General features: G+C 41.4%; 1 protein-coding gene and 1 long non-coding RNA gene across 9 annotated transcripts in view; one reads left to right on the forward strand and one right to left on the reverse strand.

The window, feature by feature from the left end:
• The window catches only part of RB1CC1 (RB1 inducible coiled-coil 1), a 92,085-nt gene extending 77,007 nt beyond the window's left edge, over nucleotides 1-15,078 (reverse strand). For 5 of the 8 annotated variants that reach the window (XR_010159552.1, XR_010159551.1, XM_009455384.5 and 2 more), the window contains exon 1: nucleotides 14,679-15,078. The gene's annotated coding sequence lies outside the window, so the exon portion shown is untranslated. The remainder of the gene's footprint in view (nucleotides 1-14,678) is intronic. The other 3 variants (XM_054656732.2, XM_009455383.5, XM_016959471.4) reach the window with 2 other exon arrangements.
• A 25-nt stretch (nucleotides 15,079-15,103) lies between these two features.
• Nucleotides 15,104-18,879, forward strand: part of LOC134810866 (uncharacterized) — a 30,544-nt gene continuing 26,768 nt past the window's right edge. Inside the window, exon 1 of the long non-coding RNA XR_010159553.1 lies at nucleotides 15,104-15,598. This is a non-coding gene — a long non-coding RNA (uncharacterized LOC134810866). The remainder of the gene's footprint in view (nucleotides 15,599-18,879) is intronic.

The following is an 18,879-nucleotide window of genomic DNA, read 5'->3' on the forward strand; positions in this document are numbered from 1 at the left end:
CAAGAGAATGAGAAGCAGATGGAAGTATAGCTAAAACAAGATTGGCCATGAGGTGATGATAACTGAATCAAAATGATGGGTACATCATAGCTCATTCTTCTATTGCCTATCTTTCTATGTTTTTGATTTCCATTAAGAATTATAAAAATACAGCCGGGCATGGTGGCTCACGCCTGTAATCCCAGCACTTTGGAAGGGAAAGGCAGGTGGATCACTTGAGGTCAGGAGTTCAAGGCCAGCCTGGCCAACATGGTGAAACCGTCTCTAGTGGAAAAAAAAAAAAAAAAATACAAAATTAGCTGGGCATGGTGGCACATGCCTGTAATCCCAGCTACCTGGGAGGCTGAGGCAAGAGAATCACTTGAACCCGGGAGGCAGAGGTTGCAGTGAGCCGAGATTCTGCCACTGCACCGCAGTGAATCTCCGTCTCAAAAAAAAAAAAAAAAAATATATATATATATAAAAATACAAAAACAAAAGAAAGCTTATAGAACAATCCCAGTGTTTCCGCACCCACACAACAGGATAAAAATGTCTGAATGCTGCCAGGAGCTGTTTCACCAAAGCAAGTCAATTTTATAAAAGGCTACTATAAAGAACCATGTCTACTCTAATACCTACCTACTGGCACAATGCCTATACAAGAGCTATGTGCATGCTAGAATTACCTATATAATCCCCTCCCATAATTCATGCTACACAAAAAACTTTAATTTTTCCCTCTACCTATTCCTCACACTCATCTTTTCTCATATTGATGGGAAGAGGTAACTGAAACACTCTGAAGGCAGTCTTTCACTGTGGTAAGACAGAGCTGAGAAAATTTTCTTTGCCACTATGTCTCAAAGAAAATCAGCAACATGCTGGGTGCACTGGCAGCACCCTTGGGAGGCCAAGGCAGGTGGATTGCTTGAGATCAAGAGTTCCAGACCAACCTGGGCAACATGGTGAGACTCCATATCTACAAATATACGAAAATTATCCAGGTGTGGTGACGCACACCTGTAGTCCCAGTTATGGGGGGGTGGGGTGGGGGCGCTGAGGCAGGAGGATGGCTTGAACCTGGGAGGTTGAGGCCGCAGCAAGCAGAGACTGTGCCACAGCACTCCAGCCTAGGCAACAGAGCAAGACTATCTTTAGAAAAAACAAAAAGAAAAGAAAAAAAAAATCAGCAACATGTTCTTAATTAAGTGTGGACTAAGCATATCTTATTGGTCACTGGCATATCTTATTTGCAGCCAATCCATTAACATGAGCAGAACATACAAACAATGTCTGATATGACCACCCTGTATCCATGGCAAGGCATAAACATTAAATATGCTTTACTAAATAAAGGGAACACAGAAACAATTGCCAATAATGAAAATTACTGTTTCCTATAAGTAAACATGTATACACAAAAACAAATTGCACCAACATCTAACCAATATAAAGGATATTCAAGGTTTTCTTATTCTCAGACTACACTCTCAATCTCAATGTTTAACAACAACCACTGCAGGCATGAAACGTGAAATCTTTACTTGAATTGAATTTCCCTGGACCTGTCACTGCATTAAGAGGGAGGTTGACCTAGGTGACACCCAAAGTGCCTAATTACTAAAGATTCTACAAGTAAGTTGTATAAATTGGACTCTCAAGCCAGTTGTTTAGGGAAACAGACATAACTGGTCTCTTTCTCAAATGGCTGTACAACCTTATGTATATAACAATGTGTGAAGGACCAGATCTTTTTTTTTTTTTGAGATGGAATTTTGCTCTTGTTGCCCAGGCTAGAGTGCAATGGCGTGATCTCAGCTCACTGCAACCTCTGCCTCCTGGGTTCAAGGAATTCTCCTGCTTCAGCCTCCCGAGCAGCTTTGATTACACGCACCCACCACCACGCCCAGCCAATTTTTTGTATTTTTTAGTAGAGACAGGGTTTCAGCACGTTGGCCAGGCTGGTCTCAAACTCCTGACCTCAGGTAATTCACCTGTCTCGGCCTCCCCAAGTGTTGAGATTACAGGCTTGAGCCACTGTGACTGGCCAAGGGACCAGATCTATACAACAACAGTAAATGGAAAAAGGAGTTTGATTACTGCTTTGCCTGAACACTCTGATCCAGTCAAAACAAGAGGATACTGACCTATTTTTGCTCACAAGGATCATTACTTCCTTTTCTTCTTTTCTTTTTCTTTAAGAGATGGGGTCTCTCTATGTTGCTCAGGCTGGTCATGAATTCCAGCCCTCAAGTGATCCTCCCACCTTGGCATCTCCAAATGCTGGGATTACAGGTGTGACTCACCATGCTCGGCCAGATCATCACTTTTCTGTCACTTAAATCTCTTGATAAAGCTGCTTGATCTCAAATTTTCTCTTCTTTACCTTAGCTCCTATACCACTAAAGTCTTCTTTGAAAAAAAAAAAAAAATCACTTTTTTTTTTCTTTTGAGATGGAGTCTCACTCTGTCACCCAGGCTGGAGTGCAGTGGCACAATCTCAGCTCACTGCAACCTCCGCCTCCCAGGTTCAAGCAATTCTCCCTGCCTCAGCCTCCCAAGTAGCTGGGATTACAGGCACCTGCCACCACGCCCAGCTCATTTTTGTATTTTCAGTAGAGATGGAGTTTCACAATGTTGGCCAGGCTGGTCTCGAACTCTTGACCTTAGGTGATCCACCCACCTCGGCCTCCCAAAGTGCTAGGATTACAGGCGTGAGCCACCTTGCACAGCCAAAACTATCTATTTCTATCTTGAGCTGTTATTTCAACCCTGGATTATTAATCTTTATGTGGTCATGTAATAAAGCTGGTCGGATTTTAATTGAAATGTATGGTTTATAAAATTAGTTAAATACTCTGTATGGGTACCAGGATGAATAAAATATACCTATTCATGCTAATGTTTTAAGTTCTCTTATTAAAAGAAATATCATATGACCTACATAGACCAATTTTGTGTAATCTAAGTCAAAGTTATAAAATTCTACTGAATGAATCTTCTCCAGAAGATCCATGAGCTGCATGGCTTTATTATCAGGGAAAGAAATGTAGATAAAACAGGCCAGGCACAGTGGTTCATGCCTGTAATTCCAGCACTTTGGGAGGCCGAGGCAGGTGGATCACTTGAGGTCAGGAGTTCGAGACTGCCTGGCCAACATGGTGAAACCCCATCTCTACTGAAAATACAAAAGTTAGCTGGGCATGCTGGCTCTCGCCTGTAATCCCAGCTACTCAGGAGGCTGAGGCAGGAGGATCACTCGCACCCGGCAGGTGGAGGTTGCAGTGAGCCGAGAGCATGCCACTGCATTCCAGCTGGTTGACAGAGTGAGACTCCATCTCAAAAAAAAAGAAAAGAAGAAGAAAAAAATGTAGATAAAACAATAAAACTTTCTTCATCAATACACGTCTGTCTAAATTTCCATTCTCTAATCTGTAAATGGGGATATTTATCATACCTACCTCATATGGCTGTTGCAGAAAAAAAAAAAGAAATCACAGTAAATATTCCCAAAATGTTCTCTAGGGACAGGAAGTAACTCTGTGACATAACACAAAGCACTCAAAAGCATCTGTTGAATAAACAGGGTTTCATAAGCAAATGTACTCTTGGGGTTCTAGTAGCAGTACTCTAAGCAAATGACAAAGCAGAATCCAAATAGTAACTTAGTAACAGAGAGAGATTACATGCAGTAGCTAATTTTCAGCAGTTTCTTTATCAGCCAATGTGTTCCCAGTATCTTATATTAAAAAAAAAAAGAAAAGTAATCAACTTGGTTTAATATATTTTAACATCATATATGGATAAGTACTCCTTGGTTCCACATAAACAGTTACTAAGTATGTGTATCCTCTCTTCCACTTTATTCCCATTAAGCTATCTAATTCAGATCTTTCTACTGCATATCGGGCTCTAACAATTACCTATCTGAGCACCTACTATCTGCGGATTCCATCTCAGATGACACCACCAACTACATAATCTTAGATTCTTTTAATGTTTACTTCTCCCCAAACTAAAAATGCTTCATAACTTCTACTCAAGTATAAATTCCTTAGACTGACACTCCACTATTTCCTTTATTTGGGTCCCTATATGAAGCTCCATACCATTTAGGCTGATCTCCTGAAATGAGGTGCATGGATAAATGGATTTTCATGCCTCTACTCATGTCATTCCACAGCTTCCATTATGTAACCAAGAATTCACAAATATTCTGTCGTAAAGTCTTCCTCAATGTACTGGCTGTCAGTGGTCTTGTTCTTGAAGTACTGACAGCCCATACTTCAAATTCCAACTATTCAAGTAAGTGTTGGTATTCAGAACATAAATAAATGCCCTGCTACACTTTTTTGCCACTTGCCAAATAACTTACATCACCCAAGCTGTATTGCAAATGGCTAAAAAAAATTTTGGTCATGACATATCATACCTCAATACCTAACATACTACCTAGAGACAGTAAACAGTCAATAAATGTTTGCAGTCAAAACCATGGATAAGGACTACGGCAACCAAAACTGTGAAATCAGAAAGTTGCTCAAAGAGAATCCACAAGAACACTGTCGCTATTTATTCACAAGACTGTATACTTTATGTTACATACTCCTATATGCTATCAAAATAACATGATCCCATGAAACTGAATTCTCTCCTTTGTATGCCACAATTGTTAAAAAAACATTCAGCAAAAAGGGACATCAGTAACCAAGTACATATTTGGTCACCCTGAAATAAAAAATACTTGGAAAGAAATAAGAGATCTGGTTTTTAGTCCTAGCTTCACATCTTTACTCCTGTGATTTGAGGAGTTATCCAATTTCTCTGAATCTCAGTTTCCTCATCTTAAAACATAAAGGGGTACACTAGATTATTCTTCTGATCTTCTATAAATAGTCAAATCATACATTAAACATGAGTCTAACACACTGAACAAATACTAATTTTAAGAAACTTATTGTGTGCTAGTGCCAAAGAGTAATAAAAAGCACATTACCTGCCTTCCAAAAAGTTCAATAATACTAATATGAAGAGAGGTATGCAAAAGTTAGACTGAGAAAGAATGGACAAGAATTCACACAAAGGTGACATTAAAAAAAAAAAAACCAACACAAAAGTATATGTAAAATCAAGTTCCAACTAGAAACTGACAGTTTACCCTCACTGATCACATTACTAAAACTTAAGAGGATAAACTTAATAAACCAATGATTTCTTTTAAGAAAACCATCATTAAAAGGAGCTAATTCTTTTATTAACTTGCAACTTTGGGAATGCTTATTATGTACATGTCCCCCTAATTTACGTAAAGTCCATTAAATCCTGTAAGTGGGTTGAATCTCTATGATCTAGAACTAAAGTTATTGCATGTAATTGTTAAGTAAGGTACAAGCATAGAAATCAACTGCTATTCAAGGAATTATAAAGTAACTTTATAAGCCTTATATAAATAAGCCTAGTACATAAGTATTACTTTTCACCAAATAGTCACGATTTCCTAAAATCTGACTTGATGCTCATTTTATATAAAGTCCTTCTTAACTTTTATAAAATGAAACCATATTTAATACTATACAAGTTAACACAAGCCAATTCTAAATTAAAAGTAACAGGTTAGTAACTCAACAACTGACACAAGATTTTCTTAAATTATTTGACCCTCTGCTTAAACAGTCTTTAGTTTCTACCCACTAAGAATTACTATAAACTGCCTACCATATACACTGAGACTTCGTAGGACAGAACAATTGTCAAAACGTGTCAAACATACTCATAACTCACACGGTAGTTAACAAGTTAGTAGGAATCATGGTGCATTAATAAACATAATGCATGAAACTGAACAGATCCAAATTGATCTTTATACATGCATACCTGCACTTGTGTATCTATACAATAATAGTGGGATTTCAAATTGGGGAGAAAGGATCAACTTTTCACGCAATGGTATTATGACAAATGGCTATCTATAGCATGAAGAAAAATAAACTATCTGGAGGTACATATTCACTAATGAGAACTAAAACATCAACAAGGTACTACTTTTTACCCTTCAGATTACTACTGATGATTAAAATGAGTGCTAAGTGTTGACAAGATTAACAGTGGGTCCACTGGCACATTTCTGACAAAAATATAAACTGGTATAACTTTTAAGGGAATTTAATCTGGCACTATGTATCAAAATTTAAAATGTACAAACCAGCAATTCTACTTCTGGGAGCAAAGAATGAAACAAGTGTACAAAGGTATATATATGCAATGATTTTCATTATACCATCACTTTTTAAAATGATGAATTTAAAAACTATCAATGGAGGTTGGTTAAATAAATTATGCCTATAGTCCTAGCTACTCAGAAGGTTGAGGCGGAGGATATGGCTTGCTTGAGCCTGGGAGCTAGAGGCTACAGCGAGCTATGATGGCATCACTGCACTCCAGGCTGGGTGACCCAGCAAGATCCTCTCTCTAAAAAAATAATAAATTATTACACAACCCTATAAGGTATCAAATTTTAGACATTTAAAAATGTTTTGATCTATACGTATTGATCAGTACAAAAAGCAATTTACAGTATATATTATGTGATTCTGTTTGTGGATTTTATTTTTACAACTAATGCAGGAGGACATATGTATATGCAAGCACTTAAAAAGTCTGGATCAATTTAATAGCAATCTTTTTAACACTGGCTATCTCTGGATGCCAGACTTTTACTTTCTCCCAGTTCTTTTAAAAATCACATTTATAATTAGAGGGGGAAAAACACTTATATCCATTAAAAAAAAAAAGATGACACCCTATACATTACAAAGAAATAAAGAACCTGAATTTGTTGCACCAAAAGAGTTAGTCCCGCCAAGAGAGCAAGACAAAGATTCCCACCAGCCTTCCCTATTTCAGTCCTAATCTGAGGTCCTAGGGGAGTTCTGCCCCACTCCCATTCTAAATATAGCCTTCCCTAAATGGTCATTCATGTTTAGTCTTCCAACTGTTATCTTTTTTTTTTTTTTTTTTTGAGATGGACTTTCACTCAGTCACCTAGGGGCTGGGTGCAGTGGTGCGATCTCCGCTCACTGCAGCCTTCAGCTCGTTGTAGCCTCCGCCTCCCAGGTTCAAGAGATTCTCCTTTGGGAGGCCAAGGCGGGCGGATCATGAGGTCAGGAGATCGAGACCATCCTGGCTAACACAGTGAAACCCCGTCTCTACTAAAAATACAAAAAATTAGCCGGGCGTGGTGGCAGGCACCTGTAGTCCCAGCTACTCGGGAGGCTGAGGCAGGAGAATGGCGTGAACCCAGGAGGCGGAGCTTGCAGTAAGCCGAGATCTCGCCACTGCACTCTAGCCTGGGCTACAGAATGAGACTCCCTCCGTTTCAAAAAAAAAAAAAAGAGAGAGAGAGAGATTCTCTCTCCTCAGCCTCCAGAGTAGCTGGGATTATAGGCACCCACCACCACACCCAGCTAATTTTTTTTGTATTTTTAGTAGAGACAGGGTTTCGCCATGCTGGCCAGGCTAGTCTCAAACTCCTGACCCCAAGTGATCTGTCTGCCTCAGCCTCCCAAAGTTCTGGGAATACAGGCATGAGTCACCACGCCCCAATTGTTATCTTTATGTAAACATAAAAGGGAGAACAGAACTGTGAAAAGAACATGAGATTTGGAATCAAAAGAAGTATATTCAAGTCCTGGCCCAATGTGACCTGAACTGACTTCACCTAACAAGTTTTTTCATTTGATTACAAAAAGTAAAAGTACCTGTCTCACAGGGTTGTGTTCAGGATCCAATGAATAATCTATGCATCTATGGAAGTTATGCAAACCATAAAGTGAAATACAAACATCAATTACTGTTATTAACTAATCCAAATCTCTGTTCTGAGTTTAGAGCTAGCAGTAACTGATGCTTCATATTTCCAGCTGGAAATCCTACTGTTACCTCAAACTCAACATGTCCAAATTTAAATTCGGTGCTTTTCCTTTAAATCTATTCCCTAATTTATTCACTGTCAATGAACTATCATTCTACTATTGCCCCAAACTTCAGTTATTTTTCTTTTCTTTTTCTTTCTTTTTTTTTTTTTTTTACAAACTTTCCAAAGTGACAATGGACCAGGCTTCAGTTATTTCTGTCCAAGTCCTACCCATTTTTTTCCTTTCTAATCCAACCCCTCATTTTCCAATGACATAACCCTTACTTAGGAAACTGCAACCTCTTCTGTCTTTAAATCTCTATCCAGCTTCAATCCTTCCTAAATACTCCCTACCAGTTACAAGCAAGGTAGTCAGGCTGCTTCCCTCAAGTATCTTCCCTAGCACCTTACTGTTGCCTACAGCAGGGCACAAATCTGTAGTTTCTTTACAGCTACACTCTGTCACCTCCGGTTCAGTACTCAGACAGTTTCACTTAATTGTACTATCTGCCCACCCCTCTTAGCATGTGAATTTGCCAACTTGATATAGGCTAGATTAACATAAAAATGGCAGACTTAGGAACAAAATTTACTTGTATTTGAATACCATCTATCTCACTGAAGCTCAGGTAACCTCCACATATCAGTTGACAATCTATAAATTGCAACGATACCTTTCACAGAGATGAGAAGGATAGCAATAATGTACTTCAGAGTCCTTTACGGTGCTAGGAATATACTAAAAGCTTTAAAAATGGTGGCAATTATGACTTTAATTAAACTCCAGCACTCAAGAACTTCATAATTAACCCCAGTTTATTTTTGTAGCAGTATCATCAACTACTCCCTTACATGACAAACCTATACCCTCACTTTACATACTCCTGCCAGGTAAAATACCCCCATCTTTGCTGATCTGAATTTTACTCATCTTTAAAAGTCAAAGTATTGCTGGGCACGCTGGCTCACGCCTGTAATCCCAGCACTTCGGGAGGCTGAGGCGGGTGGATCACGAGGTAAGGAGATCGAGACCATCCTGGCTAACACAGTGAAACCCCGTCTCTACTAAAAATACAAAAAAATTAGCCGGGCATGGTGGCGGGTGCCTGTAGTCCCAGCTGCTTGGGAGGCTGAGGTGGGAGAATGGCGTGAACCCAGGAGGCGGAGCTTGCAGTAAGTTGAGATCACACCACTGCACTCCAGCCTGGGCAACAGAGCGAGACTCGTCTCAAAAACAAACAAACAAACAAACAAATAAAAGTCCAAGTACTGTCCTATTACCACTTCTGGGAAGTCTTCCCTTATCACAGGTGGCCTATAGTATTCTTTCTCCTTTCTCTGAATTTACAGAACTCTTAAGTAGCTAATATAAGGTAGAAGGAATTCTCTTATCTGGGGGGAAAAACCTATCTCTCATTATGAGGACATCTGGTCCTCCTAAATCCTCCTGGGATACAGTCAGCTATAAATGAAGGGGAGAAGAGAGCTGTATTTTTAAAAATATTGATCCGACAGGGTGGTGGACATTATCTCCATTGATGTGGTAGTAGCCCGTGACCCCTCAATGAGGGAGAATTGCTAATAACTGCAGTTTACAGAACTAGGGATCAGGCAAAATTATTTCTAATCATCTTTTCTCTCTGAAGCTTTTAGTCCACTTTATATGCCACCCAACACTTTGGGAGGCAGAGGCGGACAGATCACCTGAGGTCAGGAGTTTGAGACCAGCCTGACCAACATGGATAAACCCCATTTCTACTAAAAACACAAAATTATCTGAGTGTGGTAGCACATGCCTGTAATCCCAGCTACTCAGGAGGCTGAGGCAGGAGACTCACTTGAACCCGGGAGTCAGAGGTTGCGGTCAGCTGAGATCATGCCATTGCACTCCAGCCGGGGCAACAAGAGTGAAACCCCATCTCAAAAAAATAAATAAAAATAAAAATATGTTGATCCCACTGCATTTGTTTCCAGATGTACAGGAATAACAACTGAACCCATATATATCCATATTTGAGGAAAAGAACCAGAAAGTATCTCACATACTCATTAAAATCTATCCAACTTATCAAGTGGAGATTTACAATTTTCTCTTGAGAGATTATCATGATGATAAAGTCAATTATCCGAGCCTTACTGTCAACTATTCTAATACAGTCAAAACTTAGAATTAGGCCAGACACAGTGGCTCCTGCCTGTAATCCCAGCACTTTGGGAGGCCGATGTGGGTGGCTCACTTCAGGCCAGGAGTTCAAGACCAGCCTGGGAAACATGGTGAAACCCCGTCTCTACTAAGAACACAAGAATTAGTTGGCAGTGGTAGTGCATGCCTGTAATCCCACCTACTGGGAGGCTGAAGTGGGAGGATCATCTGAGCCCAGGAGGCAGTGGTTGTAGTGAGCCTAGATCACACCATTGCCTGTCGCCTGCCTGGGCGACAAAGTAAGACTCTGCCTTAAAAAACAAAAACAAACAAACAAAACAGAATTCGCTTCCTTATATGATAAGGTGAAAGGGGGACACCCCAATGACAATCTCTGACCTTCAAAACTGGACACATTCATTATTCATCCACTATTTTGGGGGCATCTAAACATAAGCCAGACACTGCTAGGTGCCTGGAATACAAATATCTTCAAGATGCTTTCCAGCTGAATAGAACACATGAGACTCAGATAACCCTAAAGTGGACTAAAAGCTTCAGAGAAAAGATGATTGGAAATAATTTTGCCTGATCTCTAATTCTGTAAACTGCAATTATTAGCAATTCTCCCTCATTGAGGGGTCACGGGCTACTGCATCAATGGAGATAATGTCCACCACAAATGGATGTCTAGGTTGCCCAGGGACTGAAAACTGGGCATCAGTCTCCCCAAATCAGATGTATTCTAATCTGATCCTACCCCTTCTCTGCCAAGAAAAAGAATGAAAGATGAGTAGGTCAGGCATTTTTCTCACATTTCCCTGAAAGAAAACCTTTTTCATAAAAGTTCAGACTTCCTAAATATACGCCTTGTCTACAAACTAGACAAGCAACTTCGCCAAAAGAATGAAGCGAGCATTTAGAAAGGTAGTGCCCAAAGACAGCAAACGAGGTAAAAATAGCAGAACAGGAATACTTTTAAAACAAAAATGAAAAATACTTTGGAGTACACCCTTCAGGTTTTTTCCCTAGGTGTACAGGAAATATGTGTATATTCAGGCAATATGGTTTTATAAAAATGAGGTGACACCCTACATACTACTATGGACTTTGCTTGAACTGCATAAAATAACAGAAATCTTTCTGTATCAGTACATATAAATGCATTACACATTTTGGTGTCCCTATCGTTTATAAAAACTACATAAAATGCATGATTTTAGTGAAAATTTTCTAGTTGTGTTTTATTTTATAACGGAAACTAACAGTAAAACCAAAATTATCTATATAGCAAATATAGAATTATATAAGACAGGGAAAATGGGGGAAAAAAAGAAAATGTAGAATTAGCTGCATTCTATTAAACCAAGATTATCTATAAACATATAACCAAATTATTAAACCAGCCTGCCCAAATCTGGTATTTGCAGTAAAACAATTACTAAAAGCCGTTATATTACTGTAATATAATATGGTATTGAATTAATATTTCAACAGGTATGCTGGACAGTTACTGAACAAGTATAATGTGTGGAATGTGAAGGAAAAATGAGTGGACAGTCTCAAATCAGTGACAAAAAAAGGAAATGGATCACAATTATTTTTATCTCCTAGCACAATTACAAGCCAATAAAATATGAGAGTTCAAAAGAGCAAACTAACGGGTGGAAAAAAATCATGGATGAAAAAAAATGGGCGAGGATTGTCATTCCACAATCCTCAAAGCACTCACTAAACAGCTATGAAAGCAGAAACAAATTAGCCAAGGAAAGAGGGTACTTGGAGGCATTCAAGTACTGCACTTACAAAAAGTAATCCAACAGAACCGGAACTTTACAAAGGGATAGAAAGAAATGCCATCCTCTCAGGACCCTAAACAATGGGGGTACAGTTTACAGTCAAATTAAGTTGATTTGGTCCATAATAAATAATCAGAGACAAGTAATCTTTACATCCTTTTATCTATGTGAGTTAAGCAAAAACTCATCAACCTACCACTATACAACTAGCCTTTTATCTACTCTACATCCTCAAAGTAATCTGCGTTTGTCATTTACCTCCATGAAAATTTCCAGTGGTTACCCATTTCCTATAAATAAATATATATACATAGACAGATATGTCTTTCTTGTTCACTGTTGCATTGCTGAAGCTAAAAGAGTATGCTGCAGGGGTTCAATTAGCATTTCAGGAATAAATGAAGTGAATTTGGCTTCAACTGCTTTCCAGCCTTGCTGGGTTTACTTGAATTCATCTGTAGACCTTTGTGAGTTAGAGCACATTAGTTTCCTTACTATGACTTCCAAACCTGGATATGTAGAGCCCCACAATCTACCATTACTATCGCCTCTCTCATACCAGTCCAGCTTCAGTAACTTCATTTTTCTTCGTATATGCCATGTATATCAGAGCCTTTCCATTTACTGTTTCTTCCGCCAAAAATTCCTTTCGAGAGTCACACACTTACACCCCTTACTTCTCTTGGGCCTTTATTCAAAAGGCAATCAGTGGCCGGGCTTTGGGAGTCCGAGGCAGGCAGATCACCTCAGGTCAGGAGTTCAAGACCACCCTGGCCAACATGGTAAAACCCCGTCTCTACTCAAGAACAATTACTTAAACATTTTTATGTTCCTCATGTAACTAGTTCAAAAACCTCACAGTGGTAAAAAGATAATAAAAGAATCGTGAAAGTGTGTTGAAAGGGACTGCTAGATTTTCAAAGTGTCTTAGGCCAGTATTACTACAAAGGAAAAGTGTAACTGGAGTCAGAAAATATCATTACCTGAATGAGAAAATTTTATCAGCCATTCTTTTAAAAAGATATTCATAAGACATACACATCTGCAAAGTAAAGCATGTAGGTGCTCAAATATTTGCTGAATGTATGATATAAAATTTTAAGTTAATATTATAGTCTAAAAACTTTTCTCAGGCTAACATAATCAAAATTTAGGTTCAAAATTTCGAAAACAAAAGTCTTGTGTCCTCTGCCTTTATGAACTTGATTTGCTAAAGTAAATCTGCCATGCATCCTCATCTTGTGTTTGGCAGCAAGAGCCAAAAAAAAAAAAAAAAAAAAAAACCTCAGGGACAAAAGTACCGCTTCATTGTCTTCCCTGTCGTCCAATAACAAACATATAAAGGATTAGGTACATAAATAATCATATCTTGATTACCATAAAAAGTTCAAAATAGACTAAATAAAATTACTTTAAAAATATGAACTACGTCAATATCCACTTTCCATCAACAGAGGTTTCTCAACATAAGCATTATGTGCCTAAAGCATCCCTGACATAAAACTTTATCCAGGTTTTGAACACAATCACAAACATTAAAAGACATGACAGGAATGTTATTGAGAAAATATCTTCATTAGGGCCATATTCTGTTACAACAAATATAAAAAGCGAACATATTTTCACATTCCTAGCAATGGTCTGCTTATAAATCCAATAATCCAAAAACTAAAATCAGCCACCTCCCTCAGTAGTTCCTTGGTTTCTCACAGTTTTATCTGATCAGAAGTGGAAGGACCCTCTTTTTATCGTCTATCACAATGTAATAACATTCTTGATTAAACACACAATTAAGTCTACTTAAGTCTCTTCCTAAATTGCTAACTGTCCAAACTTATGTATAAATCATACAAGCTTCACCAAAACACAAAAACTTAAGAAACTACACAATAAAATAGTTAGCAAATAGGTACACTTTAAATGTTTGCAGCAGACTTGAGAACATTCCCATCTGGCTGAATGTCTCGTAGTAACGTGACTCTTTATCAACAGTGAGCACATGACTCTTCCTTGGCAGCCAAGTCTACACTACTTCAAGGTATGACCACACTTTAAAGAGTCATGATGGAAACGACTAGATTACGAAACCATAAACAGTAAACACAGCACATCCACCAGGCGGTGGAAGAAACTATAGAGAGATTCCATTCAGAAGCTGCTATTTCTACTGTTGGTTAATGTATTTTTGTTTCTACCAAGCAAGCTGTGAAATCCGCGTGCACACCCATCCCAAATCTATCCGTGGGGCGGGCGCAGGCTGAGTCATTCCTAGGAGTAACTTTATACCGATCCTCGCACTCTGGGGTCGGGACAAAGACATCATCTCTCCGTTCCTCCCTTTCGGTGAGCTTCGTTCGGCCTCGGCCAAACTCCACTCTCCCGTTTCTCGAGTCCAACACAGAATTAAGGGCTGATCCCTGGCAGCGATGAGCACAAGTCAAGATGCGTCTCGGGAGGTTCGGACGTCCCTCGCCCTCGGCCACTCCGGCAACTAGGCCGGGTGCTAAGCGGCAGCGCAGAGGGAGGGATCCCAAGGCTCCGGCCGAGGAAGCCGCAGGCAGCCCCGCAGCAAGAGTCCAACCCACACCTCCGGCAGCCTGGTGGAGCATCGACTCGAACCGCTTTTGTCTCCACAGGGGCTGTCGCGCCGGGAAAGCGGCCAGTGGGCAACACCTGCCGGGGCGGGAGGCGCCGGGGCCCTTCCGTGCACACACCTGCGCGTGGGCCGGGCTCAGGCCGACCGGAACCCTGGACCACGCGACCCCGGCCCACCGTGCCAGGGCCCGCCGCGCGACCGCTGTGCCAGATGGGGGAAGGGGACGCGGGCGGCGGCGACACTTACCCGGCAGCGCCTCCTCCTTCGCCGGCGGCAGCAGCAGAGCCAGCGACCCCCGGCACCATCTTCCGCCGCCGCCTAGTCCTCGGCGGCGGTTACCAACCGCCCATTCGGCACCGCTAAGCCGACACAACCGCCGGCGTCCCGGGCGCCCGCCCGCCGCGGCCCCGAACTCTAGGAGGCAGGGAGGGGTCCGGGCGGAGAAGGACGCGAGCAGGCCCCTCGGCTCTGGGTCTGGGGCCGGGAGACAGAAGGCCGCGGCCTGTCAGAGCCGAGGGGCCCAGGCGACTGGGGGATCCTGAGGCAACGCCGAGGGCTCGGCAGGGCCGCGGACACCGCCGCGGCTTGGTTTGTTATTGTCGACTCCGTCTCTTCCTCCGCGGCGCATGCCGGGAAACGGTCTGCCGGGGGAGGGGCGCGCCTGGAGGCGCAGAGAGGCGTCTACGCAGGTCCGGAAGTCGGCAGCCTGCCGGGAAGGGGGCGGCCCCGCCTCCGGCTCTCGGCCTGCCGGGCAGGTTGGCTGTCCTGGCCTGACCCTGGGAGACTCCGCTGGGGCCGCCTGTTATGGTGCTAGCTGCCGTCCCGGTGCGTACTTTCCCAAGGTGAATTTGACCTTCTTTGCGACAGCTAGGCCCTGACTAAGGTCGACCCACCAAACATTGGATCGTCCCCAGGCGAAAGAGAGCTTGTCCCCCTCAGCCTGTCGCGGAGGAGCGGAGCCAATCGAGGGTCTGGTGTCCCCGTCGCCTCTCCAGGGGCAACCTGCGGACTAGGCCAAGGTCTGTAACAGGATAACGTACCAGCGCCTGGCCCAGGCGTTCCTGCCGCCACCTCCCCGCATATCCGGACCGCCGGGACTGCACGCAGCTGGCAAGCGTCCCCCTGTTAACTCTGCAAGGGTGGGGCGGCACCATTTCTCAGACCAGGTAAGGCAAGAAAACATCCAAGAGAGAAGAGAGGGAAGCCTAGGCCGATCGGAATGAAAATGTAAACGCCACAACCACGTTTTCAGCTTTACAAATACTGAATCTTGTAGTGGGTCTAGTGGGTTAGGGGTTAGCATGAGCACCCTAATGGTTGGGAGACAGTTTCAGGGGACTCTTGCATTTGTGAAGATGATCAGTCACAGGCAATGACTTGAAGCCACGAGGCTTGAATATTAAAATCTGATGAGCAGATGTTACACGTAGAATAATTGCATAATAGTTCTCAAATTCCTGTTATATCCAGGAATATCTGGTATGAGTGAAAACTTGGAGGTGCCTTCTCTAAAGTCATCAGGAATTCTGAGTTGTGTTTGTAAAAATAGGAGGCACAAGAGGGCACCAAACTGAACAAAATGTTAGGTGGAAACTGAAAAACGTTGGTTAGCATGAACAATTTCAGTTTTCAGTCACACTGACCAGTATCTGTAAGTTAGGATTGAGATGGGCTTGTTTTATTCATTTACTTTTAAATTTGTGCTGCTACATATCCCAAACAAATCTGGTCTTTATCATCACTGGCAAGCCATTTTACTTATTGGTTAAGCTGGAATTTTATTACACCACCCCAGCAAGATAGAGGAGAAAAGCGAAAAATAAGTAGTAAATGGTTATTATGCCTTAAGGGAAGGTGTGAACTGGCAAGACAAAAGAGCCAAATTTAGTAGTAAAGCATAGTCATCAGCACACAGAAAATAAGTGGTGAGGAGGAGTTTGGCCAGAAAATTGGCTAAGAAAAATGGCAGTATGACCAAGAATGAAAAGAAAAAGAAAGAAAAGAAAAACAGCAGTATGAGGCCTGTAAAGAACGTATTGGTACTTGCACTTCCTCTTATTAGTGACATTCATTATTACAAATATAACCCAATTTAAAATGTAAAAATCTTGCTGGAGCTCGGTGCAGTGGCTCACACCTGGAATCCCAGCACTTATGGGAGGCCGAGGCAGGAGGATTGCTTGAGCCCAGGAGTTGGAGACCAGCCTGGGCAACGTAGTGAAACCCCTTCTCTACAAAAAATACAAAAATTAGCTGGGCGTGGTGATGCACACCTGTGGTCCCAGTTACTCAGAAGGCTGAGGTGGGAGAATCAGTTGAGCCCAGGAGGTCGAGGCTGCAGTGAACCATCATGGCACCACTGCACTCCTAGCCTGGACAACAGAGTGTTGCCCTGTCTCAAAAATAAAAAAAAATTTCTGAACTATGCCAGTGATAATCTGGTAAATTATAAATGTTGTCTGACTTTTTTCTTTGGAAAATGAATTAATTCAGTCCTAACCTTCTCTCTTAATCACAGGTTGCAATAAATTACCAGAAACGACTGGTTCATACCTTATACACCTCCAGTGTAAATGTTAAGAGTTTGTATATTCTTAACAGACTCTTAACAAACATCAGTAATTCTTTCCTAGGGATAAGTGAAAATGTACTAACATTAATTCTATTATATATATGCAAATATCTAGAGGAAATACTGTTTATAAGTTACTAATACATGTATCCATGTATTAGTCTTGAGAAGTTACTTTTGTTGCCTATTGGACACCCTCTATTCTCCCTTCCTTAATAAAACAAAAAAAAGAACAAACAAAATTCTGTAGCATCACTTCTCAACCAAGCTTTCTGATAGGAAGTCCTCAGTCCAATCTCATTTTTGGCCTACTGTGCATTTCTTACTTAACTTGCAAACAGATCATTAACAAGGACCTCCAAATTACAGTAAATTACAGTACTAAGATTTTACTTGAACTTTCTAAAGCATTTGCCATTTTAAATTATTTAACTTTTATACTCCTCCTTCCCTTTTGTGCTGTCTCCTTCCTGGCGCTCCTAAATATCTGTCCATTCTTTGGACCTCTTCCAAATTTTCAGGTAATTATAATAGTGTGCGAATGATGCAAAGGTAATGTGCCGTGGGAGAGAACAGAAGAGAGAAACCTAATTCTGGCCTCATCACATTATTGTTTTTTTAAATTTAATAACTATTTTAGATGCTTCAGTAGATTTACAGTGAGGGCAAAAGAAAACAGTTTTCTTTAGGAGTATGGAGGGATTATATAGGATGTACAATAAATACCCTAAGTACTTCAAATCAGTTCAGATCTTTAAAATCCTATTTTTCCTTCAGTTCTCAACTTCAATATCACCTACTCTGGGAGTCATTCCCTACCATGCTTGTTTGTTTGTTTGTTTGTTTTGAGACAGAGTCTCACTCTGTTGCCCAAGCTGGAGTGCAGTGACACCATCTCTGCTCACTGCAGCCTCTACCTCCCAGGTTCAAACGATTCTCTTGTCTCAGCCTCCCTAGTAACTGGGATTACAGGCACTCGCCACCACTCCCGGCTACTTTTCGTACTTTTATTAGATGGGGTTTCACCATGTTGGCCAGGCTGGTCTCGAACTCCTGATCTCAAGTGATCCACCCGCTTCAGCCTCCCCCAAAGTGCTGGGATTACAGGAGTGAGCCACAGCACCTGGCCACATGCTTGTAATTTCTTTAGATTCTCACATTGTATCTTTCAGTGTCATCTAACATGCTGACTATAAGCTCCTTTTTAAAAGATGTACTGTACCTGGTATATAATGGTATGCACTCAACAAACATTTGACAGTACCCCACAACTTGTTCAGGCCCTCAATTTATACCTGAATTGACCTCCTATCCATCTCCATTATTTACTCCATCTAAGACCAGTCTAATCAAATCTCTTCCCTGCCTAACAACTTTCATTGGTTTTGTTTTGTATACTAGATACAATTTAAACTTTTTTTTTTTGAGATGGAGTCTCTGTCACCCAGGCTGGAGTTCAGTGGCGCGATCTTGGCTCACTGCAAGCTCCACCGCCCGGGTTCACACCATTCACCTGCCTCAGCCTCCCAAGTAGCTGGGACTACAGGCGCCTACCACCACGCCCGGCTAATTTTTTGTATTTTTTGTAGAGACGGGGTTTCACCATGTTAGGCAGGATGGTCTCGATCTCCTGACCTCGTGATCCGCCCGTCTTGGCCTCCGAAAGTGCTGGGATTACAGACATGAGCCACTGTGCCCGGCCCTGGGCATGGGTAAACTTCTTAACCTAGCATGAAAGTCTCTCCATGATAAGGTATCAACCCATCTCTCCAGTGTATCTCCCAGCACTTTTCTCCCCTTTATATGTGCTCTATATGAGTTTCCTCATCCAGGAATGTTCTTCCCCACTTGTTCACCTTTAAAGTCATCCCTTAA

The sequence above is a fragment of the Pan troglodytes genome, chromosome 7 (genome assembly GCF_028858775.2).
Source record: "Pan troglodytes isolate AG18354 chromosome 7, NHGRI_mPanTro3-v2.0_pri, whole genome shotgun sequence".
Classification (NCBI taxonomy): Eukaryota; Metazoa; Chordata; class Mammalia; order Primates; family Hominidae; genus Pan; species Pan troglodytes.